Raw genomic sequence first — 27757 nt, forward strand, 5'->3', positions numbered from 1 at the left:
GCAAAGTCATTCAGTTACATATATATATATATATATATATACATACATACATATATATATACTCTTTTTCAGATTCAGTTGTACATACTTATATATGTATGTATATAAATAGAGGTATATACGTATATATATTCTTTTTCAGATTCTTTTCCCTTATAGGTTATTACAAGACATTGAATCTAATTCCCTGCCTTATACAAGTCTAACTGTTTATCTATTTCATAATAGTAGTGTGTATATATGCATATGTTAATTGGTCTGTCCTCCCCCGTCCCCTGTGGTAACCACAACTTTGTTTTCTATGTCTGTGAGTCTAATACTTTTTGACACTGGATTTAATTTCTGCTTTGAGCCATCAGTCCACTGAAGAGTGGGAATCGGTCAGTTTGATGGGTGCCTTTCCCTAGACTAACTTCCAAGTTTCGGGGCCGTGGTGGGGCTGGAGGTCTGCTCAGATGTCCTGGCTGGCCTTTGAGGGACAAGTGGACCGGCTCAGGGTTGAATCAGGCCGGGCTCGACCTCAGCCCCCTGCAGGCCAGGCCTCTTTGCCTCCTCGCACCCCATCCAGGGAAGCGGTTGGCACGGAAGTCAGAGACGTGGGCCTGGAGACTGCTCGGGTGTGAAGCGATGCCCCACCATTTCCGAGCAAGGCAGAAACTTCATTTTTCACATCTGAAGACAATAGAGATTAAAATAATTTAACTTGTAGGGTGTTTGTGAAAATCAAATGAGTCAGCACCAGAACAGCACCCAGGACTTGGCGAGCCTAGCGTAAGTGACACTGACTTTGTTGTGCTGGGGGTGGCGTGCGGACCCTGTCTGTCCTGCTGCGGGCCCTCCAGGCTCTCGCAGGAAAGGTGGCCCTTTGCCCTTGCGATCTTCCCCCTGATGACTGGGGTGTTCCCAGGGGTGGAGAGGGCAGGGCCCTGGGCTCCAACACACTCTGCTTGCTTGAGGCTTTTCCCTCCAGAGAGGCCCTTCCCTCCAGAGAGGCCCTGCCTGGGAACCTTTCTCTGGTCTGGGGGAGAAGGGATCCGGGCAGAGCACCTTGCAGCACTCTTCCCAAGAATACACCCATAAAGTGTCTCCTACCAGGCTCGCAAATCTCAAAGCCAAGGCCCGAAGCTTTCGCTTCTGCACTCTAGGTGACACAGGGCACCAGAGATGAGGGTCACGTGCAGACACCCATGATGGAATGCAGGAGGCACTCGGACACCAGGGCATACGGGGGCACCCTTTGTTAGTGTCTCTAAATACTCTCTCCACCTGGTTCGCTGGAGTCGGAGAGGAGGCTCCTGGGGCAGAGGGAGGGTCGCCAGCAGAAGCCCCCTGGCGCCCTGACCCCGCGTGGACCGAAGCCAGATGACTGAGTTAGGTTTCCCCACATGGAGACCAGCTGGGGTCAGAATCCCCTGCAGCACAGGCTCAGGAGAGGGGGCTACCTGTGACTTGATGCCCTTTGCAAAGGTCAGGGCTCAGCAGAAAGGGGTGAGAGTGATCCAGGAGTAAAATGAACTCTTAACTCACTCTCTTCCGGGCACACAGGATGTGTGGGCACATGTGATGTGTTCTAAGGTAGCTTAATGGGTGGGCTGATCATGTTTTGGAGAACTCCAGTTGAAAAATATGAATTGAAGAGCAATGTCATTCTGCCACCTGGTGGCGATGTTGTTCTGTGAATTCTTTTTGTTTCTGTGGCCGGCAACCTAAGGACTAGCAGAGAGCATTAACTTCTCCTGAAAGGATGAGTGTTTAATTCTACACTGTGTCTTTTTAACTCCCCTTGCGCTCTGCTGGCTCAGCTGGTAAAGAATCTGCCTGCAACCTGGGAGACCTGGGTTCGATCCCTGGGTTGGGAAGATCCCCTGGAGGAGGGAAAGGCTCCCCACTCCAGTATTCTGGCCTGGAGAATTCCATGGACTGTACCATCCATGGGTCACAAAGGTTCGTTCACAACTGAGCGACTTTCACTCACTACACTCTGTATGAAAGACAGATTACTTAAAATACCCCATTAAGATCAGTCTTTGAGGTTATGACATTTAAAATATTCATTCAACAAACATCACAAGGTTCTGGGGGGAAAAATATACAGCTTCTGTCTTCAACAAGCCTAAAATAGACCTGAAGAAACAAGTACATTTTATGCAAATTTCTATATTACAAGGCAAAACCCTTAAGTATGTGCGTCATATGAAGAGCTCTGGATAGATGGGGAAGGAAGTTGATGACATCATGGGAAACTAGGTCGGGGGGCGGGTCTGATGAGGGAGGTGGCGCCGGAGATCAGGACGCCACCCAGCACAGGAGGGACATGAGAGGGTCTGCGAGGTAGAAAGCTCGTTGGATTAGAGAAGTGATCTGCAAACTTTTTTGATCATGTACCTCTAAAAAATCAAACCAACAAACGAAGTGAGCATGCATCCCATTAAAAATCTCTCGTTCATAAATGATAAACATTTGCAGATATAGCATGTACATTAGAAGGCATATATTACAAAAGAAAAGACTAAAATAACAGAAGAGATCAGTCCTGGTATTTCTTCATATTTCCCACTGGTCTAGCCAACCCGGTCCCCACTCTGGGCAGGGGAGGCACCCTCACAGACCACCAGTGTGCCAATCTGTTCTTCTCTGCCCCCATGAGGAAGGGCTGATTCTCCTGAGGACCAGGGTCAATTGCCCCTGCTGGCATGGTGAATCCTTTTTTTTTTTTTTTTCCAGCTTATCTCTTTATTTTTTGGTCTGTGCTGGGTCTTTGTTGCTGCGGGTGTTTCTCTAGATGCGATGAGCGGGCTTCTCTCATTGCAATAGCTTTTCTTGTTGGGGAACACGGATTCTAGGGAGCCCGGGCTTCAGGAGTTGAAGCACCTCGGCTCAGTAGTTTCGGCTCCCAGCCTCTAGAGTACAGGCTCAATAGTTGTGCTGGTGGGCTTAGTTGCTCTGAGACATGTGGGATCTTCCCAGACCAAGGATCAAAACTGTGTCCCCCACAATGGCAGGTGAATTCTTAACCATGGGACCAAGCTGTGGTTTCTGCAGTGGTCATGTATGGATGTGAGAGTTGGACTGTAAAGAAAGCTGAACATTGAAGAATTGATGCTTTTGAACTGTGGTGTTGGAGAAGACTCCTGAGAGTCCCTTGGACTGCAAGGAGATCCAACCCGTCCATCCTAAAGGAGATCAGTCCTGAATATTGATTGGAAGGACTGATGCTGAAGCTGGAATTCCAATACTTTGGCCACCTGATGCGAAGAACTGACTCATTTGGAAAGACCCTGATGCTGGGAAAGATTGAAGGCAGGAGGAGAAGGGGACGACAGAGGATGAGATGGTTGGATGGTATCACTGACTCAATGGACATGAGTTTGAGTAAACTCTGTGAGTTGGTGATGGAGAGGGAGGCCTGGCATGCTGCAGTCCATGGGGTCACAAAGAATTGGACACAACTGAGCCACTGAACTGAACTGGACCTCCAGGGAAATCCCACCAGCTTATCTCTTGCTGCACAGGGTCCAATGGCCACTGTGACCCAAGGCGAAGCAGACCTCTCCTGGAAGGCAGGGCCTCTCAGCCCTCAGATCCAGGCTCCTTCTGGATTCATCCATCCATCCTCGACCAAGAATGTTTCCCGGGCAGTGTTCTTCCAAAGGAGTCCTGTTTCCTGTTTGGTGGGAGCTGAACCATTAGCCTAGGGTTTGGACTCAGAACAGGGGTACAGCTTTGCTCCTGTGAGTGGCCCCTGACGCTGCCTGTGGTGACTGGAGTCTCTGTAACTAACAAGAAGAGGAGCAGGGAAAAATGTGAGTCCTTCTGCTCCAACAGGCCTAGCAGGGAGTAACTGGGTCACTTCTAGAACAATCATCGCACCCTGGTCAACAGTACAGATTTCATCCTTTGCGTTGTATGATGGTTTCTTTTCCATTAGTATGTCATGCGTGTTCTCTTAAGCAAAATGTGTCACAAGTAATATGGCATTTTCATCGTGGACCTTCCCTGGTCATCAAATACCTCCGTCTTCTTTTAGAATTTCTTGTCCTTATTTTTAGATAATTCAAGGTATCTCTGTCTCAGGGTTGTAGAAATTCCCCAAATGAAATTAATTTAAATTCCCCTAAAATACCAAACCCCACAATTCTTAAGGGTGGAGAAGAGTAGAGAGGGAAGAGAAAGACTATTTGAGCAAACAAGTGAGAGATGTCATCATTCCCCAAATACAGGGAATCATAATGAATCATATTCTGGGTCTTACGCGTTAATGGCTCAAGGGGGTGCTAGGCTTGCCTCTGCTACCAGTTGCTGATTCTTTGATGTTTCTGACTTTCCATGATGTTTACCACAGCTAAGAAAAGCTTGAAGGGTGTAACAGCAAATAGAGGGTTTGAATCATTCATTTCTTGCCAGAGAAAAGCTCACCAAGCACTGTCTGGACTGATTATAAAAAATAGGTCGTGACTGATTCTTCTACTGTATTGTCCAACCCTTCATGTTAGGCCAAATGCCTAATCTCAGGCTTCTTCCTGGTGCTTATCCCTCTTACTCAGACTTTTCCGGAAAAATAGAAAATACTCATTAGGGTGTTACTTTCCTGTTCATTTATTTATCAACCATTTTATTGAATTCTTCTTATGTGCACAGTATTGAATTGGTCACTTAGAAGCCACAGCATTGAACGTGTTCTTGGCTCAAAAGGGTGATGAGCCAACTGGTGTGGTACAAGGGGTTTGCTAGAACTTGTAAAGCAAGGTTTGTTTTATCCAGAATAGGTATGTTGGAAAAGATCTCCAACTCCATTCCACAGATGCCTGGTCTTTAAATAAAAAATACATGACGTAGACAGGTTTATTGAGGCTTCCCTAGTGGCTTAGATGGTAAAGAATCTGCCTGCAATGCAGGAGAGCTGGGTTTGATCCCTGAGCTGGGGAGATCCCCTGGAGCAGGAAATGGCAATCCACTCTAGTATTCTTGCCTGGAAAATTCCATGAACAGAGGAGCCTGGTGGGCTACAGTCCATGGGGTTGTAAACGGTCAGACATGACTGAGTGACTAGCACTTTCGCTGAGATATAATTCATAAACCATACAATTTGCCTATTTAAAGTGTATAATTCGGTGGTATTTACATGTATTCACAGATATGGGCAGTCATCACCACCATCAGTTTTAGAGCATTTTCACCACTTCAGAAAGAAACCCCTTCCTCTCTGGCTACCCATTCCCCCACCACCCCTCTTCCCATCCCTAAGCAACTCCTCACCTTCTTTCTCTGTAGATTGCCCTTTCTTGGGCATTTCATACAAACGGAATGACATCATATATGCTATTTCTGTGCTTGTCAACACTTGTTAGCGCACCTTTTTGCTTTTAGCCATTCTAGCGAGTGTGAAGTGGTACTCTGTGGTTTTGATTTGCATGTCCCTAGTGACTGATGCTGCTGAGTATCTTTTCATGCACTTACTGGCCTTTTGTATATCTTTCTTGCAGAAGCAACTATTGCATTCCTCTGTCCATTTTAAAATTAGCCTATTTGTCTTTTTATAATTGTGTTGTAAGAAGGTGCCTGGTCTTTAAAATGAGTTAATATTTAAAGCAGCATATTTCAATCAGGGGATACATGGCCCTTAGGAATTTGATGTATGTGTCATGTTTTAAGAAAAACTTTCCAAAAAGTATACATCTACCAATCATGAAGTCTCACAAAGCAACTTAACTCTCAGATTTGTTTCGTTGAGTCAAGGATTATCGCAACCCAGCATGGTCACGAGTTACATCAGGCTCATCAGCAGCTGACAGTGTGGAGTTCTCTGGAGTGAGACTGATGACCCGGACACTGTGGGCAGAGCCATGTCTCAGTGTCTGAACTGGACACACCCAACATGCATGCAGCCTCAGACAAGAAGAGAAAGTGACACGCCAAATCTTAGCAGTGTGTATGGTCATTCATTCAGTCAACAAACAAGAGGCACTTTGTGGTGAACCTGTGAGAATAGTTTCTGAGGGAATAATTGATTTCCACCTATCTCTTCTGTAGGTGTGCAATTTCTTTTTTAAGATAACTAATTTACGTACGTATTTTTGGTAGCGCTGAGTGTTCACTGCTGCAAGCGGGCCTTCCCTAGTTGCGGAGAGTGGAGGCTGCTCCTGGGGCACGGGCTTCTCGCGTTGGGAGCACCGGCTCCGGGGCAGACAGGCTTCAGTGGTTACAGCAGGAGGGCTGCGGGAGTAGCGGCTTCCAGGCTCTGGAATGCAAGCTCCGCAGTTGCGCCACATGGCTTTAGTTGCTCCACAGCATGTGGGATCTTCCCGAACCAGGGATCAAACCCAAGTTCCCTGCATTGGCAGGCAGATTCTTATCCACTGGACCACAAGGGGAGTCCTGCAGGTTGTTATTTAAAAGGAGACCACATGCATTATCATTATTATTTCAGCATTCTTCTGGCTAAAGATAACCCACTCTATTTTCTTATACCTTGTTATCATTTCTCATGCTCTCACCAGGGTCTTCATTAGCAAATATGTAATGTGTATAACTGTGGGAAGTTCTTAAAGGGATGGGAATACCAGACCACCTGACTTGCCTCCTGAGAAATCTGTATGCAGGTGAAGAAGCAACAGTTAGAAATGGGCATGGAACAATGGACTGGTTCCATATTGGGAAAGGAGTACATCAAGGCTGTGTGTTGTCACCTTACTTATTTAACTTACATGCAGAGTACGTCATGCGAAATGCTGGGCTAGATGAAGCACAAGCTGAAATCAAGATTGCCAGGAGAACTATCAATAACCTCAGATATGCAGATGACACCACCCTTATGGCAGAAAGCGAAGAGGAAATAAAGAGCCTCATGATGAAAGTGAAAGAGGAGAGTGGAAAATGCTGGCTTAAAACTTAACATTCAGAAAACTAAGATCATGGCATCTGGTCCCATCACTTTACGACAAATAGATGGGGAAACAATGGAAACAGTGAGAGACTTTATTTTCTTGGGCTCCAAAATCACTGCAGAAGGTGACCGCAGCCATGAAATTAAAAGACGCTTACTCCTTGGAAGAAACACTATGACGAACTTAGACAGCATATTAAAAAGCAGAGACATTACTTTGCCAACAAAGGTCCATCTAGTCAAAGCTACGGTTTTTCCAGTAGTCATGTATGGATGGGAGAGTTGAACTATAAAGAAAGCTGAGTGCTGAAGAATTGATGCTTTTGAACTGTGGTGTTGAAGGAGACTCTTGAGAGTCACTTGGACCGCAAGGAGATCCAACCAGTCAATCTTAAAGGAACTCAGTCCTGAATATTCATTGGAAGTACTGATGCTGAAGCTGAAATTCCAATCCTTTGGCCACTTAATGAGAAGAGCCGACTTATTAGAAAATACCCTAATGCTGGGAAAGATTGAAGGCAGGAGAAGGGGATAACAGAGGATGAGATGGTTGGATGGCATCACTGACTCGATGGACGTGAGTTTGAGTAAACTCCGGGAGTTGGTGATGGACAGGGAGGCCTGGCGTGCTGCAGTCCATGGGGTCACAAAGAGTCGGACACGACTGAGCGACTGAAATGAACTGAGTGTGTAAAAAAGTATAGGGTTATAATTTGGATGTATTGGCTCTACTTTAGAATCTCACCAATGGCGGAGCAGAAGGCTGGGTATGTTCTGTTCCTATCCATATACTGTGGCATCATCTATTCCTATTGAAAAACTCCAGCATCCCCTGATCTAATTGATACACTCTGGCATCTCCTATTCCTGTTGATGATACAGTCTGGCATCCTGCTTATCCTCGAACCCCTTCCCTCCTCCAAATCATGGACACCACTTCCTTTTCTAATATGGAAGAATTTTAAAGCTCTAGTAAGCGTTGTTGTCCTCTCTGAAATTTTTGCTAGGGTCTGTGTGCCTTCCCTACTCCGGTCTCTTGACCACAGCGTTGGTTTTCTCTCCCCGTACTGTCACGGTGTGCACTCTCTGCAAAGCCTTCTCCAAATTTACTGAGTACAATTAGTCATTTCCAGCCATGAACTTCCTGTGCACTTTCCAGAGTCCTTAGTGATGCTGGTTAATTCCTTTGCTCATTTGTCCATTTGTTCAACAGTTATTTGCAGGTGCCTACTACTTGCCTGGAGAATCCCACGGACAGAGGAGCCTGGCAGGCTACAGTCCAAGACAACCCAACTTGGGGACTAACCCATCACCCCCACCACTACAGGCAGGTGCTGGGCTAGGAGGATAGAAACCACTGCAGCGAAATCCCCACCCTCACTGAGCTGACGGCCGAGCAGGGGAACCTATAGACAAATAAGTGACAATACCGTGTGAAATGCTACGGAGTGAAAAAGAAAAGAAAAGAGTGCTGAGATAGAGAAGAAGACGTGGAGAAAACGACCGTTTGGCTTGCTCGCAGCTGGCCTCTCTGAATTTGAGAAGGCGCCAGTTTCCTCTGCTGGTGTGGGAAAGTGTGTTCCTGGCAGAAGAAACTGGAGACATAGGAGCCTGAGTTAGGAAAGAATGTGCGAGCGCCGTTCACAAAAGGGGCCAGTGGGACAAAAGGTTAGTGTGTGCGGCGGGGGAGGTGGAACCAGAGGGGGAAGAACAGGTTCAGGATTTTGGAGGCCCGAAGCCAAAGTGTGGATTTATTCACAAGGAAACAATATTCCTTTAGCAGGAGATGGCAGCCGCCTCATGATAGGCGTGCATTTCTGGATCCACAGACCAAGGTGTGCAGACAGGTGACTTCTCCAAAATGGATTTTGACTTAGCTGACAACGTTTTGAAGGAGGAGAACTTCATCTTGCTGTAATCCGGTTCCCCCTGGTCTCTGGGCTTCCCTGGTGGCTCAGCGGTAAAGAAAGCTGCCTGCAATGCAGGAGTCACTGGAGATATGCGTTTGATCCCCAGGTCAGGAAGATCCCCTGGAGGAGGCAATGACTACCACTCCCGTATTCTTGCCTGGAGAATCCCTTGGACAGGGAAACCTGTCCATAGGGTCTTGAAGAGTCGAACTCGACTGAAGTGACTTAGCACGCATGCATGCTGGTCTCTGCGGAAAGTGCTTGGTGAATTGATGATCCTCTCCAACTTCTCTCCCCAGGTGATGCTGGGGTTTGGGAGAGACTCCCACACCATCCTGAGGTGGGGAGGTGCTCACAGTTCTCCGTCATCTTGTTCTTGTTTGCCTCCAAGGAGGCACACCATTCTGCAAGGCCACCCTCACCGGGCCGTCTTCACTGGTCTCTGTCTCAATGGGGAGAGCCCTGCTGGGACACCTGGCCACTCCGACTGGTTCCCTGCTGCCTCGCCCCTCTGAGAAGCTTCTCACAAGCCCACCTGCCTTAGCACCTTAGCATTGCTGCCCAACTACACAGGTGCCCCATGGCACAGAAATTGTCTTGGGGGTTTGCAGCCTGTAGGCTGATGCCCTGGGCGCCAGGCATCCTTCAGTTTATGTGGGATTTCCACCATGCTGGCGGTATTCTCCCGTTCCAGCAGTCAGCCCGGGAGATGGTGCTGGGCCCTCTCAGCATTTCAGTATGGATGACTCACCGTTTCCCTTTTTTCTCACCTGCAGGCTGAACTCTGCCTTCTGGGTGGGAAGTGACTCTTATGTTTCCACTGTTTTCTGCCCTGGAGGCAGGGTTGCCCCAGGTCTGGAAAGTGTAACAGGGTCCCGGCATTCTACCTGGGGGGTTTAAAAACTAGATCCACCTAAGCCCACCTTGATTAAAGGTCAGCTCTCCCTTCAATCCACCAGCCCCACTTCAGGGTGCCTACCTCTAGGATAACCTCTGTCCTTACTCTGGGGGACTCTGGCACGTCCTGGGCTCTCAGACAGTGCACTGAGAAGTCTTGGGGCACAAGTGTGAGAACCAGCCAACCAGAACCTTTAGATTGGTGGGCATCGGGCTGCTGATTATCAACAAAGGGCACCAAGGGCTGGTCTCTCTCCCTCTTTCAGCCTCAAGGCTGCCAGAGGCCACACCTGCCTGGTGTTCTGGGAGGGATACCCCCTACCTTCCTCTCTGCTTCTTCAGCTTCTGGAATTTTTTGTTTGTTTGGCTGTGCCGGGTCTTAGCGGTGGCACTAGGGATCTTTGATCTCCGTTCCAGCACGTGGCATCTTTAGTCTTGGTGTGCAAACTCTTAGCTGGGTCATGTGGGACCAAGTTTCCGGGCCAGGGACTGAACCCGAGCCTGCCGTGTTGGAAGCTTGAAGACTTAGCCGCTGGACCACCAGGGAAGTCCCATCTTGGCGCATTCTATCTCTGCTCTGGGAACCTAACCTGGGTCAGGAACTTCGCATCTGAGTTTTCACGTCCTCAGGGCCCCCAGACGACGGCTACTGAGCCCGGCTGACAAGTCCTTGGAATCATTCTTCCCATCTGGGTCAAGTGGGTGACTCAGGCCCATGGGTAGGGAGGAGGTCCGGGGTTACCAGAGGACAGCTTTCAGGTGGAGTGGGCTTGGATCGCTGAGAGGGAAACTCACTGGCGAGTGCATTGAAACTTGATTCTAGAACATTTTGAACATCTAAAACATCCCAGTGGCTGTTGCAAAGCAGCAGAGAATGGAGGAAGACCAGTCAGGAAGCTAGAGTGGATGATGGGCTGGGCCTGGGGGTAGCCCTGGCATTGCAGTCACACAGAACTGTCCTGATTTGTTCTGGGTTTTGTAGACCTACTATCGGGCTTCCCCAGTGGCTCAGATGGTAAAGAGTCTGCCTGCCATGCAGGAGATCTGGGTTCGATCCCTGGGTCAGGAAGATCCCTTGGAGAGGGAATGGCATCCCATTCCAGTATTCTACTGTGTGTGCCTCGAAGTCAGGGACCTCACTTCATGATTTCAAGGATGCTTGAAATAATGCAGACGAGTTCTGCATATGAGTGGCGTTTATGAATTCCATTCCAGTCTGTTGTTCAGCCTTCCAGGGTCATCTTGATGACATTCTTGTTCTGGCAAAGACTAGCCATTCCATATAAATTTTGATTAATGGCAACAACTAGCCAAAGAAAGCAGCTGTCCTTTGTAAACACACTCAGAATGTATTTTGTCTCCTGAAGAGTCATCTCCTGAGGGGATACAGTCAGGAAGGATCCTGTTTGGAGGCGATTAGACAGTGTAATTAAAAGAGAATGTGCATTTGCGGTTTGTTCTTGAAAGGCATCTAGTTTCTCTCTTTAGCCTAAAGCCAGTAAGTCCCCAATTTGGGCAAATTAGAGTTTGGGAAGGCTTGGCACAGCCCATGCGAGCGATCTTCCTCATTTTCCAAAAGGGAAAGATTTCCTGGCGGGACGCCCAGGTCAATGGGCGACACACCCCCTGGGGCTTGTGTGATTCCCGCGGAGACTTCCCGTCCCTTTGGTGACAAAGCTGTCTGGGCTGTGTGAACAATCACACCATCCGCCTTGGGTCTACGGGACAGGAAAGCATGAAGCAAGAGCCCCTATGTATAATCAGCCCACTCTACCAGGCTTTTCTAACTTCTGTAACCACAATGCCTCTAGCATACTCTTGGGAAACAGAAAATCATGATAAGAACTGCTCAGTGGAGCCATTTCACAGATGCTAGAATAGAATTGCTTCAAGTTCAAGGTGGAAAAGCAAACACAGAGCAAATGCACACTCAGAAGAGCTGGTTCCTGGGAACCATTTTCTGGAGTAGCAGCCTGTAACGCTGGACGTTTTTCTTAAGCTACGAGGAAGACGAATCCTTCCATGAGAGCATCCGTAGGCCTGGAGCCAGGGAGGGGCGTTGCTTATTTCAAGACTGTTAATTGTAAACAGGGTTGCTGGCAGGGTTTCTTTACATATACCAGAAAAATGTATTTTAAAATCAAAGAGCATCCTTACCCCTGCCCCCATGGAGTTATGACAGAGATAATGAAGACTAAGGTGACTGCTGCATGAAGGTGGGTGAGGTGATGTCACACCTCACTTAGAAACCAGAAGCGTCTTATTCTAAGGGTCCTGAGCCTTTTGGCTTCAGGATTCCTTTGCACTCTTAAAAATTACTGAGGGCCTCAAAGTGGTTTGTTTGTTTTTGAATGTAGCTTAAATCTACTGAGGGGCTTCCCTGCTGGCTCAGATGGTGAGGAGTCCACCTGGTCAGGAAGATCCCCTGGAAGAGGGCATGGCAACCCACTCCAGTACTCTTGCCTGGAGAATTCTATGGACAGAGGAGCCTGGTGGGCTATAGTCCATGGGGTTGCAAAGAGTTGAAGACGACTGAGTGACTAACACTTTCACTTTTTAAAATATCTACTGATATTTACTATATTCTATATTAAAACTGAGAAATTTTAAAAACACAGTAATAATGAAACCCGCATGCCATTAGCTGAACGATCTGACGTCACTTCAGGGAGACGGGGGAAGACACCACTGTATGAGTGTGAAAGAGTAAAAAAAGAAAAATGAATCTTAGTATTACTATAAAAATAGCTTTGATCTCATGGACACTGCGAGGAGGTCTCAGGACCCCTCAGGGGTCCATGAACCACACTTTGAGGACCACCAGTATAGAGACATGTGAATGGCTCCTGGCTCTCTGCTGAATGCCACAGAAGAATGAATTCTATGCACAGAAGGACACAGTTAATACTGTCTAGTGTGACATCTTCAGCCCAAAGGAAGGGTCACAGCACAGTGTGGTGAGGAGTCCCACTGTACGGAGTTTCAACGTGCCCGCCCAGAGCAGGTGTACAGCTAGAGTGCAGCAGAGCTGAATGCCAAGTTCATTCAGCACACGATCTGGTCACTGATATTTAAAAACCCGTCACCACGCCTGTACTATTTATTGAGCACTGCATGTGTGTGGGGCACACGGACATCCTCCATCAAGACAGAGCTGGGCACGTCCAGCCTCTAACTGCTATCTGTATTTTACAGATTCAGAAATTAAAGCGCAGGGAGGCTAAGTCAGTCATCCGGGTGGCCCAGTAGGAAGGTAGGAGGAGAACAGGGCTCCAGACACAGGACGCCTTTTGAAAGCCCAGATGCTTAACTACAAAACCTTAGTACGCGGGGAATTCCCTGGTGGTCCAGTGGTTGAGAACCCGCCTGCCAATGCAGGGGACACGGGTTCAATCCCTTGTCCAGGAAGATCCCACATGCCTTGGAGCAACTAAGGCCACACGCTGCAGCTACTGAGCCTGTTCCCCAGAGCCTGTGCTCCACAACGAGAGAAGCTACCTCTGTGAGAAGCCCACACACAAGCAGAGAGTTAGCCCCTGCTCTCCACAACTGGAGAAAGCCTGCACGCAGAGAGTTAGCCCCTGCTCTTCTCAACTAGAGAAAGCCTGCACGCAGAGGGTTAGCCCCTGCTCTCCACAACTAGAGAAAGCCTGCACCCAGAGGGTTAGCCCCTGCTCTCCACAACTAGAGAAAGCCTGCACGCAGAGGGTTAGCCCCTGCTCTCCACAACTAGAGAAAGCCTGCACGCAGAGGGTTAGCCCCTGATCTCCACAACTAGAGAAAGCCTGCACGCAGAGGGTTAGCCCCTGCTCTCCACAACTGGAGAAAGCCTGCACGCAGAGAGTTAGCCCCTGCTCTCCACAGCTAGAGAAAGCCTGCACGCAGCAACAAAGGCCTAGTGTGGCCAAAAAAAAAAAAAAAAAAAACCACATAGTACATTCCGAAAACACCGCTGTGCCTGCAAGGGCCTATGAGAACAAGGCTCAGACAAGCAGACCATGGCACTAGTCGGTCTCTCTTGCTAGCTGGATTCAACATCCAGTGCGTGTGTGCATGCCTGCATGCTCAACTGTGTCTGACTCTTTGCATCAACATCCACTGACGGAATGTTATGACATGCTTGGTGTTGTGTGGAAGAAAAACTTCTCCCTTCTTCCTTTGATTAAATTGGTCTAATAATTATATTGACTGGTCTAACAACTAAATTGGGCTTCCCTGGTGGCTCAGCTAGTAAAGAATTCACCTACAATGTGGGAGATCTGGGTTCTATCCCTGGGTTGGGAAGATCCCCTGGAGAAGGGAATGGCTGTCCACTCCAGTATTCCGGCCTAGAGAATTCCATGGACTGTATGGTCCATGGGGTCACAAAGAGTCGGACACGAATGAGTGACTTTCACTTTCCAACAACTAATTTGATACGACAGACTAACAGGAGAAAACCAAATTTAATTACATGGGAGCCCAAAGACGTGAGGCTCAGGGCAGGTCGGGCAGCTGGGGCTTATATGAAGTTCCTGAGGTAAGAAGTGGGATGGAGTCTGGGCCTTCCAAGAGGAGGAAGGTGGTTTGTTCACAGGCCATGAGAGGAGCAGGTGTTTGGTAACTGGATGTTTGCCCTGCCGCAGATAGGTCATTCAGATAAAATGTTATCTCTAGAAATAGCTCCCTTTCTGGCCCTGTCTAATTTTTTTCAGGTAGTTAAGGGAAAAGTAATCAGTTTTCTTGACTCTGCTGGGTCTTGATTGCCTTCGGCTAAAAACAGTCCACTCGGCAAAGTGGCACATTTTGGGGTGGCCCGGCCTACTCCACTTCAGCGTTGTATTCGATCCTGTGGAGGACACAAGAAATAACACGTAGGCACAGAAATCATATAAAATATAGCCCCTGCCTCTGAGTTTACCAAAATAAATACCCCTACATGGGGGGTTAACTAAACACATGTATTCGTATATGAAAGTGAGAAGTGAAGGTGTTGGTCACTTCAGTCATACCCGACTCTGTGTGACCCCATGGACTGTAGCCCACCAGGCTCCTCTGCTCATGAAATTCTCCAGGCAAGAAAACTGGAGCGGGTTACCATGCCCTTCTCCAGGGGATCTTCCCAACCTAGGAATCAAAGCTGGGTCTCCTACATTGCAGGCAGATTCTTCACTGTCTGAGCCACCAGGGAAGCCGTAGTTAGTATATAGTGAATGCCAAACGAGAGGAGTGTCCTTGACATTCCAAATCAAGAGGCTACTGGGCTGGAGGGACCTACAAGCCATCATGGAGAAGGAGGATTTGTGCTGGGCTGAAAGGCAAGATGTATGGTTGTGAGAGTTGGACCATAAAGAAAGCTGAGTGCCAAAGAATTGATGCTTTTGAACTGTGGTGTTGGAGAAGACTCTTGAGAGTCCCTTGGACTGCAAGGAGAGCCAACCAGTCCATCCTAAAGGAGATCAGTCCTAAATATTCATTGGAAGGACTGATGTTGAAGCTGAAGCTCCAATACTTTGGCCACCTGATGTGAAGAGCTGACTCATTTGAAAAGACCCTAATGCTGGGAAAGATTGAAGGCAGGATAAGGGGACGACAGAGGATGAGATTGTTGGATGGCATCACTGACTCGATGGACATGAGTATGAGCAAACTCTGTGAGTTGGTGATGGAGAGGGAGGCCTGGCACGCTGCAGTCCATGGGGTCGCAGAGTCGGACATGACTGAGCGACTGAACTGAGCTGAAAGGCAAGAGAGATCTACAGGAAGAAAGACCAGAATCAGAAGCTAGACTTCAGCTGAGCCCCAGTTCTGTCGTCACTCAGATGGATGAGTTGGAGTCCAGTCAAGGCATCCTGGGTGAGAGGGAAGCCACGCAGCTGGGACAGGCAGGCACTGACACGGCCTCACTGTCTCTGGGCAGCAGTCAGCCCCTTTCCTTGCTCACATGCAATGGGAGCGTCCCAAGTCCTGCCACCCCCGTGTGGCCTGTCCAGCCTGGAGCTGGTCCTCAGCCAGTGGCACCCCATAAACATCAGCTCCACTCATTCTTCTCATAGTTTCCCAGCTGAGCACTTCTGCCCGAACCTCCTCTGTATCTCGCAGACACGTATTTCAGGCCCTCCGCTCCCGTGTTCTACAACCTTAGGCCAGTCGCTCTGACCTCTTGTGAACCGCAATTTGCTCCTGTATAAAATGAAGAAAATGATGCCTGGGACTGCCCCAGTGGTCCAGTGGCTAAGACTCCAAGTTTCCAGCGCAGCGGACCTGGGTTCATTCCCTGGTCAGGGAATTAGATTCTCCATACCAAAACTAAAGATCCAACGCCACAACAAAGATATGGCACAGCCAAATAAATTAATATTTTTTAAAAGTGATGCCTTTCAGAGTTTTGAAAGAGAATGACTGTCAACCAGCCACTATAACACTTGGCACGTCATAAGTTCTTGATAAGTTAGAACAGCTATTTATGATCCATCTCTGGTATACTGTACCTATGACACAGTTGCCAGCAATACAGTTTATGAGATGTTGTATTGGATTGCTTAATTTCTTTGTTTCAGATTTCAAATAATCATGGAACTAGGTTCATCGTGGAAAGATTAAAAAAATAAATAGAAAGAAAAATACTTGTTACTTGAGCAAAACATCTCTAGGGAAAGACAGGGAGAAGGAGACATTTTAACTTTATAAGCTGCTGGGTACTTCCTGATCTTCATAAATAACCACAGCTGTGATTAGTCGCTCAGTCAAGTCTGACTCTTTGTGACCCCATGGATCATAGCCCGCCAGGATCCTCTGCTCATGGGATTCTCCAGGCAACAATATTGGAGTGGATTGCCGTTGTCTTCTTCAGGGGATCTTCCTGACCCTGAGATCAAACCCTGGTCTCCCTCACTGGAGGCAGATTCTTTACCATCTGAGCCACCAGGGAATCCTCTCTGAGGGCTAGTCAGACCTAGCACACAGTGATTTACTCAGGGGCAGAGGATGGCTAGCTAGTCAAAGAGGAGTGCTTTGTTTATTGACTTTTGGCTGCACTGCGTCTTCGTGGCTCACTCGGGCTTTTGTTAGTTGCATGGGCTTCTCATTACAGCGGCTTCTCTTACTGCAGAGTTTGGACTCAGGTGTGTAGGTTTCAGCTGTTGTAGCAAGCGGGCTTAGTTGCCCTGCGGCATGCGGAATCTTCCCATGTCCCCTGCATTAGCAGGCAGATTCTTAACTGCCGGACCACCAGGGAAGTCCAAAGAAGGATGCTTTTTTGACTCTAGTCTCATCCCTCAAACTCAGCTTTCCCCATTGCTGTTTCCCAGAAAAGGAAGACAGGAAGGAAGAAAGGAAGTTAGTTTTGTAGGAACCTTCACCCACTGCCTCATCATTTTGATAGGCTAATAGTTACTGCTGCTTTCTTCCCACCAGGTTTTATTTCTCATGTTGGTTGGGGATTTCAAGCTAGCAGAAGTGACGGCTTGCAATTAAAAAAAAAATTATTCAAGACAGACGAAGATTTCATTTTTAACGAAATAAAGACGTCAAAGGCCTTTGACAATGTGACTGAGATCAGTGATAATTCGGGGGAGGACTTGTGTGATTATTTTAATATTACCAATACTCATATTGGCTGAGCTCTATAATTGGCATGCCACGGTCACACCCACTGCCATACCATTTAAATCTTTAGATCTCATAACTACCCTTTGAATGGGGTTTTCACTTAGGATGCCTTAGCTGAAATAACAGATAACCCATTTCAAAGATAAAGAGAAGTTGGACTTTTTTTTTTTTAGCTCACATGCAAAGAAGTCTAGAGAAAAGTTTCTCTCTGCCATTTTGCATTGTCAAATGTTCCCTAAAGCTGGTAGGATGGATGCTGGTGGTGATTAGATCTGTACGATTCCCCGTTTATGCCTTGGGGGACAAAGAGAGAGGCTAGTTTTCTGCAGCAGCATTTTCTTAAGAGCAAGGACCTCAATTTTCCAGAAGCCTCCAGGAATCCACTCTTCAAGTCTCACTGATTCAGAATGAGTTGGGCACGTCCATTTCTAAATTAAAACAGTTCAGGAGACAAACATCTTTGATTGCCTTAGATTACTAAATAGTCAACCACAACATCCTCAACACGTGCCCATTTTCTAGCTCCGGGTTGTCAGACTATATAGCCCTTGGACCAAATCTGGCTAACAGGCGGTCCTTGTAAATGAAGTTTTATTGAAACACAGCCATGCTCATTTATTTATGTAGATTTATAGCTGCTTTCATGCTTCTATAGTAGAGCTGAACAGTTATGACGGAGACCACAATGCCTAAAATGTTTGCCATCTAGTCTTAATAGAGAGTTTTGGACACTGGATCTAAATGAAGAAAGTGTGGTTGAGGTTAAACAACCCCCAAAATCAAAGAGCTCATTGGAGGCTGGGACCAGATTGTCACTCAGAAGCTAAGGCTCCCTCTGCTACCAGTTCCACTGGGAGAGTTTCTTGGGATAGGCTTGCATTTTTTGTGATGTGTGCCGTTTGCACACAGCATCACAGACATGGGCCTGCTGAAATAAATATGTCCATAATGATGAACTCAGTTCTTAGGAACGAGTTCACCTGTTGCTATGAACAGAGGAATAGGTTGGGGCATGAGAACCCTGAATTCTAGAATTTATCATGATAAGTCTAACACATCATTAAAAACCCCCCACAAATACCAACTGGGATAGGGATAAATTTTGTTGATAACTATTGGGATACAATTAAAGATTTTCAAAACAATTACTTCACATAAGTGAAAGGTTGATTTGTGTTACCTTGATGAGTTTTTTTAATCACTGAGTTTTAGAAATGAAAGAGAAAACAGTGAAATAAATGAATATAGTAGCATGAAAAAGACTTACCCATGATATCTGTTTTTCCTTGATCATGCATATGCCTTCTCCTTCTGACCTTCTATAGCAACCAGTCTCCAAGAGGACATTTAGTTACCCTCACCTCCGCGTTCACGCTTCTGTGTGGTCCCCTCCCATGTTATATAAGGACTGGTCGGTGAGACCTACAGAGTATGGCCAAAGTGATGAAACTGGAGGGTTTTGTCACAGAAGGTGTTGCCACTTCTGTCTTGGTTTCCTGGATTGCTTGCTCCGAGGGAAACCCAGTCACCATGCTGTGAGGACATTCAGGCAATTCTGGGGAGAGGCCCCCACACAGAGGGGCTGAAGCCTCCCGCCGACAGCCGAGCAAACTTGCTGGCCACACGAGAGCCCTGGAGGCAGATCCAGCCTCTGCCAAGCCTTCAAGTGATGGCAACGTTGATTCACATTCGACTGTGACCCCAGGAGAGACGCTGAGTCAGAACTTCTCTGCCAAACCACAGAAAGTGGGAGACAATAAATGCTTACTGCTATTTCAAGTCATCAAGTTTGGGGGTTTTTTTTTGTTAAACAGCAACACTCAACTGACATATATTTCTTCCATATTGGGTCAAAAGACTCACGGTCGTATTTATTATATAAATATATACTACTTATAATATATTATATGTAAACATTTATATATTTAAAAGTTATATGGAACAGATGCTGAAACTCCAATACTTTGACAACCTGATGCGAAGAGCTGACTCATTGGAAAAGACCCTGATGCTGGGAAAGATTGAAGGCAGGAGGAGAAGGGGATGACAGAGGATGAGATGGTTGTATGGCATCACTGACTTTATGGACAGGAAACAGTTTGAGAAAACTCCTGGAGATAGTGAAGGACAGAGAAGCCTGGTGTGCTGCAGTCCATGGAATCACAAAGAATAGGATACAACTTAGCAAATGAATAACAATAACAATGAAACTTTTGAAACTTGATGAGATAAGAGAAAATGTTGAAAATATCTATGTGGGTATGGTGCGTGCATGTTCAGTTGCTTCAGCTGTGTCTGACTCTTTGTGACCCTATGGACTGTAACCCACCAGGCTCCTCCATCCATGGGATTCTCCAGGCAAGAATACTGGAATGAGTTGTTATGCCCTCCTCCAGGGGATCTACCCGACCCAGAGAGCGAACTTGCATCTGCCTGTGCCTCTTGCATTGCAGGCTGATCCCCTACCCACTGAACCATCTGGGAAGCCCCACGTGCGTCTTGTAGATATTCCCTATTTCAGTTAGCTTCTCTGTTCACTCAATAAACATCTAGGTCCTGCACCATCACTGTTACTATCCTGGGAACCAGAACAAGCCAAACACAGTCACAGAGCTTGCATTTTAGAAGGATTTTCTCTTCTTCAGTGGATAGCATCCCCAAATACCCTGTCATCCAGCCAGGTACCTGGGAGTCAGCCCAACGCCTCTCTTTCAGCCTTCACAGCTGGTCCCCCGCAAACTGTAGAATTTGCAGTTCTCTCTAGTCTCTGTTTCCGCTGCTGCTGCTGCCTTTGTGGGAACGCTCATCAAAATCCTACCCTGATGGGTCAGTCTCCTGGGGCTGCTCTAACCACATACCATGCTGGTGCCTGGTGGCTGAGAACCTCTGAGACATATCACCTCCCAGTTCTGGAGGCCGGAAGTCTGAGATCAAGCTGCTGGCCGGGTCAGGCTCAGCTGCAGGCTCCTGGGAAGGGCCTGTTCCAGGCATCTCTCCGAACTTCCAGTTGTTCCTTGGCTCTTGGTGGCGTAACTCCAGCCTTCCCTTGGCGTCCTCCTGCTGTGCCCGCCTGCGCCTTCACACCATGTTCTTTCTGTAAGAACACCTGTCATGTTGGATTAAGGGCCCACCCTACATCAGAATGACGTCAGCTTAACCCAGCACCTCGGCAACAGCTCTGTTTCCAAATAAGGCCACATTCTGGGTTAATGGGCTTCCCCAGTGGCTCAGCGGTAAAGAACGTGCCTGCAAAGCAGGAGACACGAGTTCAATCCCTGGGTTTGGAAGATCCCCTGGAGGGGGAAATCACAACCCACTCCAGTATTTTTGCCTGGGAAATTCCATGAACAGAGGAAAGGATTGGGACTTTAACATCTTCATGAGGGATACAGTTCAACCTAACACCTGGGTTATGTCACAGTCTTTCAACCAGCCTCCCTGCCTCCAGTGAGCCACCCTCATATGAGCCCCATACTTGTCCTTCACAGGGTGGTCAGTGAGATCTGCCTAAAATAAAAATCTGATTATGTGGCTACTCAGCTAAAAATCCTCTGAGTTTCATTTCTCTTTATTATTATTATTCAGTTCAGTTCAGCTCAGTCACTCAGTCGTGTCCAACTCTTTGCGACCCCATGGACTGCAGCACACCAGGCCTCCCTGTCCATCACCAGCTCCCAGAGTTTACCCAAACTGATGTCCATGGAGTCGGTGATGCCATCCAACCATCTCATCCTCAGTTGTCCCCTTCTCCTCCTGCCTTCAATCTTTCCCAGCATTAGGGTCTTTTCAAATGAGTCAGCTCTTTGCATCACGTGGTCAAAGTATTGGAGTTTCAGCTTCAACATTAGTCCTTCCAAAGAACACCCAGGGCTGATCTCCCTTAGGATGGACTGGTTGGATCTCAAGAGTCTTCTCCAACACCACAGTTCAAAAGCATCAATTCTTTGGTGCTCAGCTTTCTTTATAGTCCAACTTTCACATCCATACATGACTAGTGGGAAAACCATAGCCTTGACTAGACAGACCTTTGTTGGCAACGTAATGTGTCTACTTTTTAATATGCTGTCTAGGTTGGTCATAACTTGTCACCCTGCTTATTTATTATTATTGTTACTATTTTATTGAAATATAGTCAATTTATAATGCTGAGTTAGTTTCTGATGCACAGCAAAGTGACTCAGTCCTACATATATGTAAATATATATACATATAAACGTATATGCATATACATATATACATACATATAAATGTACTTTTTCACCTTCTTTCCCACTATGATTTATTACAGGATATTGAATATAGTTCCCTGCTCTGCATAGGAGGAGGACCTTGCTGCTTATCTATTCTATATACGCGTGGATGTGCTCAGTCGCTCAGTTGTGTCTGAGTCTTTGCGGCACCATGGACTGTAGCCTGCCAGGCTCCTCTGTCCATGGGACTTTTTTCTGGGTAAGAATGCTGGAGTGGGGTGCCATTTCCTCCTCTAGGGATCTTCCTGACCCATAGATTGAAGCTGTGTCTCCTGCATTGGCAGGAGCATTCTTTGCCACTAGTACCACCTGGGAAGCCTCATTCTCTGTATAGTAGTTTGCAAATTCCCAGTCCTTCCCTCCCCAAACCCTCTTCCCCCTTGGCAACCACAAGTTTGTTTTCCGTGCCTGTGGGTTTGTTTCTGTTTCAAGATAACTTCACTTGTGTCACAGTTTAGATTCCATATGTAAAGTGACACCATGTGGCATTTGTCTTTCTCTCTCTGACTTACCTTCTCTTCAGCAAAGCACAAAGTTCCTCAAAATCTGGCCTGAGCTTCCCTCACGAGCGCCTCCCCTCTGCCTCCGCAATCCTTTCCGCTCCCTTCTGTTCTGGCAGTGTCGACTCCGAGATCATCTTCTCTGGGAATTTCTAGAGGAGATTCCGTTTCCCTTAGTTCCCTGTGGGTAATTGCCTGTCTCCTTATCACACTAAGTAGTAAATCACTGGTTTCTTGTCTTCAATCTCTGAGTCCCTCCGGGAAGGAACTGTGACTCCTCGGCATCCCTAGGGCCAGTACAGTGTCGATTAAAAACGAACCACTCAGTATGTGTTTGTTGAATTAACTTTACTGTCTTCTCGTGGGATGATGCGCTTTGTGGAGAGTGAGTGCAGAAGAGAAAGACGGTGTACCGATGGTCACCTCATTTCTATTACAGTTCTGCGAGAGCCCTCACTCGTACAAGTCTCGCTGATACAGAGCTAGGGCTTGTATTTATTCACAAGCTCCTGACTCTCCTCATAGACAACATTGTAAAGCGGGGAAACCACAGCCCATATCCTGAGTCAGATCACGGTTTGGTTGAAGAACGTTATTTCCCATCTTCTCACTTACTTCAGGAGAACTTGAGTGAACATCTATGATTAATCTGAGGACTTTTCTTTCCAACCACCAACCTAAAATGAGATTCTTGCTGGCATTGCCACAGTGCCGCTGCCGCCGCTCATTCTCACGTGTGTGTCAGAGCGGGCTCCGCGCAGTTCTCAAGGGGAACTTCACAGGAGCTTTCTCTTCCCTCTTGGCTCCCTCAGTTTTCTTTCTGCGCTTCTGCTCTTTTTCTGGCCTGTTCTCTCTTCCTCACAAACATAGCGCCCTCCAAGGGGGCACTTTGCATTTTTCAAACACGGCCACACCTTGATACCTGTCCCCTTCCCCTTGCTCATTGAGAGCTGGGGTCCAGGGTTCCTCCCTCTGAAGCTGGCGGGGGCCTACTAACTGCCTCCCCAAAACCGGTGATCTGGGACTTCCAAGCTGAGTCCCCCTGTCGACCCCTTCTCTCTCTCTCTGCTTGACTCGGAGCCCAGCCACCACGTTTGAAGGAGCTCAGGCCATAAGTCGAGGCCACGTCCAAGGCATTCCGGCTGAGGGCTCAGCTGACAGCCACCACCAACCATAAGGTGCTGGAGAGAAAGAACCTTCAGATAATTCCAGCCCTGAGCCCTCGAATCTTCTAGCTGAGGGTCAGAAGTCATGAAGCAGAAAGGAGACAACCCTACTGGACCCTGTCTGAATTCCTGATCTACAGAAACTTGTGAGAATTAATAAATGATGCTTGTTACCTGAAGGTAATTTGTTATATCCCAATAGATCCTGATGCTGGGAAAGATTGAGGGCAGGAGGAGAAGGTAGTGACAGAGGATGAGATGGTTGGATGGCATTATTGACTCAATGGACTTGGGTTTGAGCAAGCTCCAAGAGATAGAGAAGGACAGGGAAGCCTAGCCTTCATGCTGCAGTCCAGGGGGTCACAAAGAGTTGGACACGACTAAGTGACTGAACAACAAAAATAGACCACAGGTCCACCAAGAATCCCTTTTGTTCTCTCCTCTGGCTGTTTTATTCACTGGACGCTATTGGTGTCCAATCACAGTTCCCATCACCAGTGCTCCTGTCTTTCCAAATGTCTCCCCTGCAATTATTCCCGACTTCTTGGCCATGCTTAGGGCTGTATTACCAGTGCCTGCAGGGCACCTCTTCCTGGGTATTCCTGACTCTTAGCTGCACAGAAAGACACAGCACTTTTCTTTTCTAATCCAGTTTTCCTCTTCTGTTCCCTCCTGTCCTTGGCAGCACCAACGTTCCAATCTAGAAACTCTGATCTTCACTGATGCCTTCTGTCTGTCATGTTGAAATAGTTGCCAGGTGCTGCACTGTGTTGTCAGTTGGTATGCTTTGGGTAAGTAATGCTGCAAGTAATACGAAAGCCAGCTAAGCATGGCATAGCAGTCTGGATTCAATCAGAGGATCGAAACGGGGAACTTCAGTATGGAGAACTGTTAACTCTGAAGAAAGAGCAGCTATAAGATATAAAGGGACTCTATATGGTATTCTAGGGCTAGTACCAAGGGAGGATAAACTTGGAAGGGCTTTGGATCTCATTGGACAGGGTGTGGTTCAGCTCACTGAGCAGTAGAGAAGTTCTCTGATGTGACTAGGCTGGTCTGTAGGTCACCCTTCAGCATGCAGGTCAGGGAGGAGGTGGGCAGAAACCAGTGGTATGGCTGTTCTGGAAGCAGCAGGAGACTTTGCTCTCAAGATTTCCCTCCAGAGTGTTTTCAACTCAGAAAGTTTAACATCATGCTCATTGTAAAGAGAACTGCTTATAAGAATTCCTTTGTTCATAAAATAGCATGTACTAAAGGGTGCACTCGGAGTGAAAGGCAATAAATTATCAGCTAACACACTTGGCTTAAGCAAATTTATTTATCATGTCACAAAGTGAATGATCAGATACTGGCAAATTCAGAAGTGGTCAGCAGTGACACTGAAGATCCTTTCTCCCACTGTGTTGACCATGTCTTCTCTTGGAATTTCAAGCGACTATAGCAGCTACAAGTGCCCTATCAGACAATACTGCTTCCAGAAAAAAAAAAAAAAAAAGGAGGGATGGAGAAGAGAGGATCTTCTTTGCATTTCTTATTGGAGGGAGAACTATTTTGCAAAAAATCTCGGGAGACTTCCCATCTATTCCCATGGTCAGGACTGGAAAACATGCCCTCCCTCGGGTTATAAAAAGGGATATGTTACAAGGGTCTCATACCTTTAGCCTCTGTAGTGGGAAGAGAGCTTCACCAGCAAAGAAAGTCATGGTCAACCCCCCATGGGAAGGCAGGCAACATCGTCTGCCCCTATCCCCTGTCCCCACCCCCCCTGCTCCAGGTAGTCACACGCCACCTCAGAGCCCAAGGAAGTCACAAGACATGGGTTCTACTCTTGACCAGGTGTTAACCAAGTGGGAACTAGGCATTCCTAGGGAAAGGCAGACACCTTTCCACTGTCTCTTTTGTCACCTTAATTCTGGTGCTTTCATTAAAGTGGTTCTCAGTCCATCCTGCAGTGATATGAATTTTCCTGATGTGTAACTGTGAACTCACACACACACACACACACACACACACACACACACACACACATGCTCCAAATCTCCCAATGAGAAGGAAGTTTATGAGTTAAAATCACAGACTTTCTTACTAGAGTATATCATTCACATCGAAGCTCTTACTCATGGCAAAACCTCAGGGAAGGTATTTAATTTCTTTGTGCCTGAATTCCTCATGTTTTAAATGTGAATAGGATTACTATGCTCACAGGACTACCATAAAGAGTAAATCATAAAATACAGGAATGTTTTTTGACACATAGTGGCTCTTTAATAGGTAGTATATTGTCAGCTATTATTTTTCCTCATTTTGTGCTTAGTTGCTCGGTCGTGTCCAACTCTTTGTGATGCCGTGGACCGTAGCCCACCAGGCTCCTCTGTCCATGGGGATTCTCCAGGCAAGAATACTGGAGTGGGTTGCCATGCCTCTCTCCAGTGGATTTTCTTAACACAGGGATTGAATCCAGGTCTCCCACGTTGCAGTGGATTTTTTTTTTCCATCTGATCCACCAGGGAAGCCTTTTATATCCAATTAAATCTAAATTTCTTGCGTGTGTACATGCTCAGTCACTTCAGTTGTGTCCGACTCTGCAACCCTATGGACTGTAGCCTGCCAGGCTCCTTTATCCATGGGATTCTCCAGGCAGGAATATTGGAGTGGGTTGCCATGCCCTCCTCCAGGGAATCTTCTTAACACAGGGATCGAACCTGCATCTCTTACGTCTCCCGTATTGGCAGGCGGGTTCTTTACCACTAGTGCCACCTGGGAAACCATCACATTTCTTAGGTGACCACTTAAGATCCTGTAGGAGCTGACGTCAACACAATTTTTTAAAACTTACGTTAAAATTCACTGTCTCCCCTACTAAAACCATTAACTACTTGAAGGAAGGATCACGTTACCAAAAGGTGTGTGGTGGGTCCACTGCTCGCCGCTCAAAATGCTCAAAAGCCAATAAACAGGCCAAGTTGGTGGAAAGGGAAAGTGTGCTTTATTTCAGATGCTGGCAACTTGCAAGGGATGAAGGGCGGTGGACATTTGTCCAAAGGCTGACTCCCCACCCCTGACAGGCAGAGAGTGAGAGCTTTGATGGACAGAGCTGGGGGGACGGGCGGGGGCCACACACAGCTCTGTCAGTGCTACATGCAGCTTCAGGCTGGTCATCGGTGGTCTGACCAGCATCACCTTGGTTGTTTTGAAAGTGAAAGTGAAGTCGCTCAGTCGTGTCCGACTCTGCAACCCCATGGACTGTAGCCTATCAGGTTCCTCTGTCCATGGGATTTTCCAGGCAAGAGTGCTGGAGTGGATTGCCGTTTCCTTCTCCAGGGGATCTTCCCGACCCAGGAATTGAACCCGGGTCTCCCGCATTGCCGGCAGATGCTTTATCGTCTGAGCCACCAGGGAAGAGCTTAGGTACAGTTAATCTTCAGCTCCAGAGTCCCTTTGTTCCCATGTATTTGTGGCCAGTTCTTAGAATTGCGGCATCTTCTGTCGTGGGAAGAGTGGTCATCACGTAGTTAATTTCTCCCTCCTGGTGTTTCAGCAGCTGTAAGGCAGCTCACAGGATATGGTTCAGAACATTATCTATAGCCCTTGAGAAAGAACTCAAGGTCCTTGACTCTGCTTAATGACTACATTATTATTATTTGGTCTCCTTTGACCATTTTCCTTTGTTCTCGCATGTTCTCATTTCTCTGATCAAACTTCTTCCTTGACTAAAGTTTTTCACAGACAAGGCAGGCAGAGGACGTGGGGCGGGGGAAGCATCACCGAATCCTGCTCTGTTTGAGGATCACACTCGAGAAGGCTGGCGTTTAGCACAACCTCTGGCCCGAGCCGTGTCTCCGTGTTGCCATGCGGTTTTCGTGTAAGCATCCCTGGCCTGTGGACCCATCTCTTCTCCTTCCTCACCAGGTCATCTTCTCCCTGTGTGCCTCAGTGTCTCTGCCCCATTTCTTACGATGGCACCGGTCACACTGGACTGAGCGCACCCTCCTGTGGTAGGATCTAATGAAAACAAATTGCTCTGCAACAACTGTATTTCCAAGTAAGGTCACATTCCAAAGTCAAAGGGATTAGGACATCAATATATCTTTTTCGTGGTGGTGGTTTAGTGGCTTAGTTGCTAAGTCGTGTCCGACTCTTTGTGACCCCATGAACTCCAGCCCATCAGGCTCCTCTGTCCACGGACTTCTCCAGGCAAGAATACTGCAGTGGGTTGTCATTTCCCCCTCCTTCCTGACCCAGGGATCGAACCTGAGTCTCTTGTATCTTTTGCACTGGCATATGGAGTCTTTACCACTGAGTCACACCAGGGAAGCCCCACATATTTTTTAGGGACATAATACGACCCATAGCACAAGGTCTTGAGCTAATATTTTTAAGTCCTGCTTTTTCAAAGGTTTGCTGCAAAATTTAAATGAAATCTTGTGCAGGAGAGTTATGCCCTCTACCATTTGACTTTAGAGTTTCTAATATACAACTTATGTTCAAGTTTTCCCAGTTATCCCCAACTGTCCCTTACACCTTCCATTTTTGGTATTTGGGCGCTAGTTAAGGGTCATGT

At 47.2% G+C, this 27757-nt stretch overlaps 1 long non-coding RNA gene across 1 annotated transcript in view; it reads right to left on the reverse strand.

Annotated features, from left to right (window-relative positions):
- LOC138445375 (uncharacterized) overlaps positions 1 to 18965 on the reverse strand; it is a 35264-nt gene extending 16299 nt beyond the window's left edge. The window contains exons 1-2 of the long non-coding RNA XR_011258828.1: positions 18548 to 18965; positions 6069 to 6375 (exon numbers count right to left, since the gene is read on the reverse strand). This is a non-coding gene — a long non-coding RNA (uncharacterized lncRNA). The remainder of the gene's footprint in view (positions 1 to 6068; positions 6376 to 18547) is intronic.
- Between the last annotated feature and the right edge of the window lie 8792 nt (positions 18966 to 27757).

Source organism: Ovis canadensis, chromosome 8 (assembly GCF_042477335.2).
Source record: "Ovis canadensis isolate MfBH-ARS-UI-01 breed Bighorn chromosome 8, ARS-UI_OviCan_v2, whole genome shotgun sequence".
Taxonomy (NCBI): domain Eukaryota; kingdom Metazoa; phylum Chordata; class Mammalia; order Artiodactyla; family Bovidae; genus Ovis; species Ovis canadensis.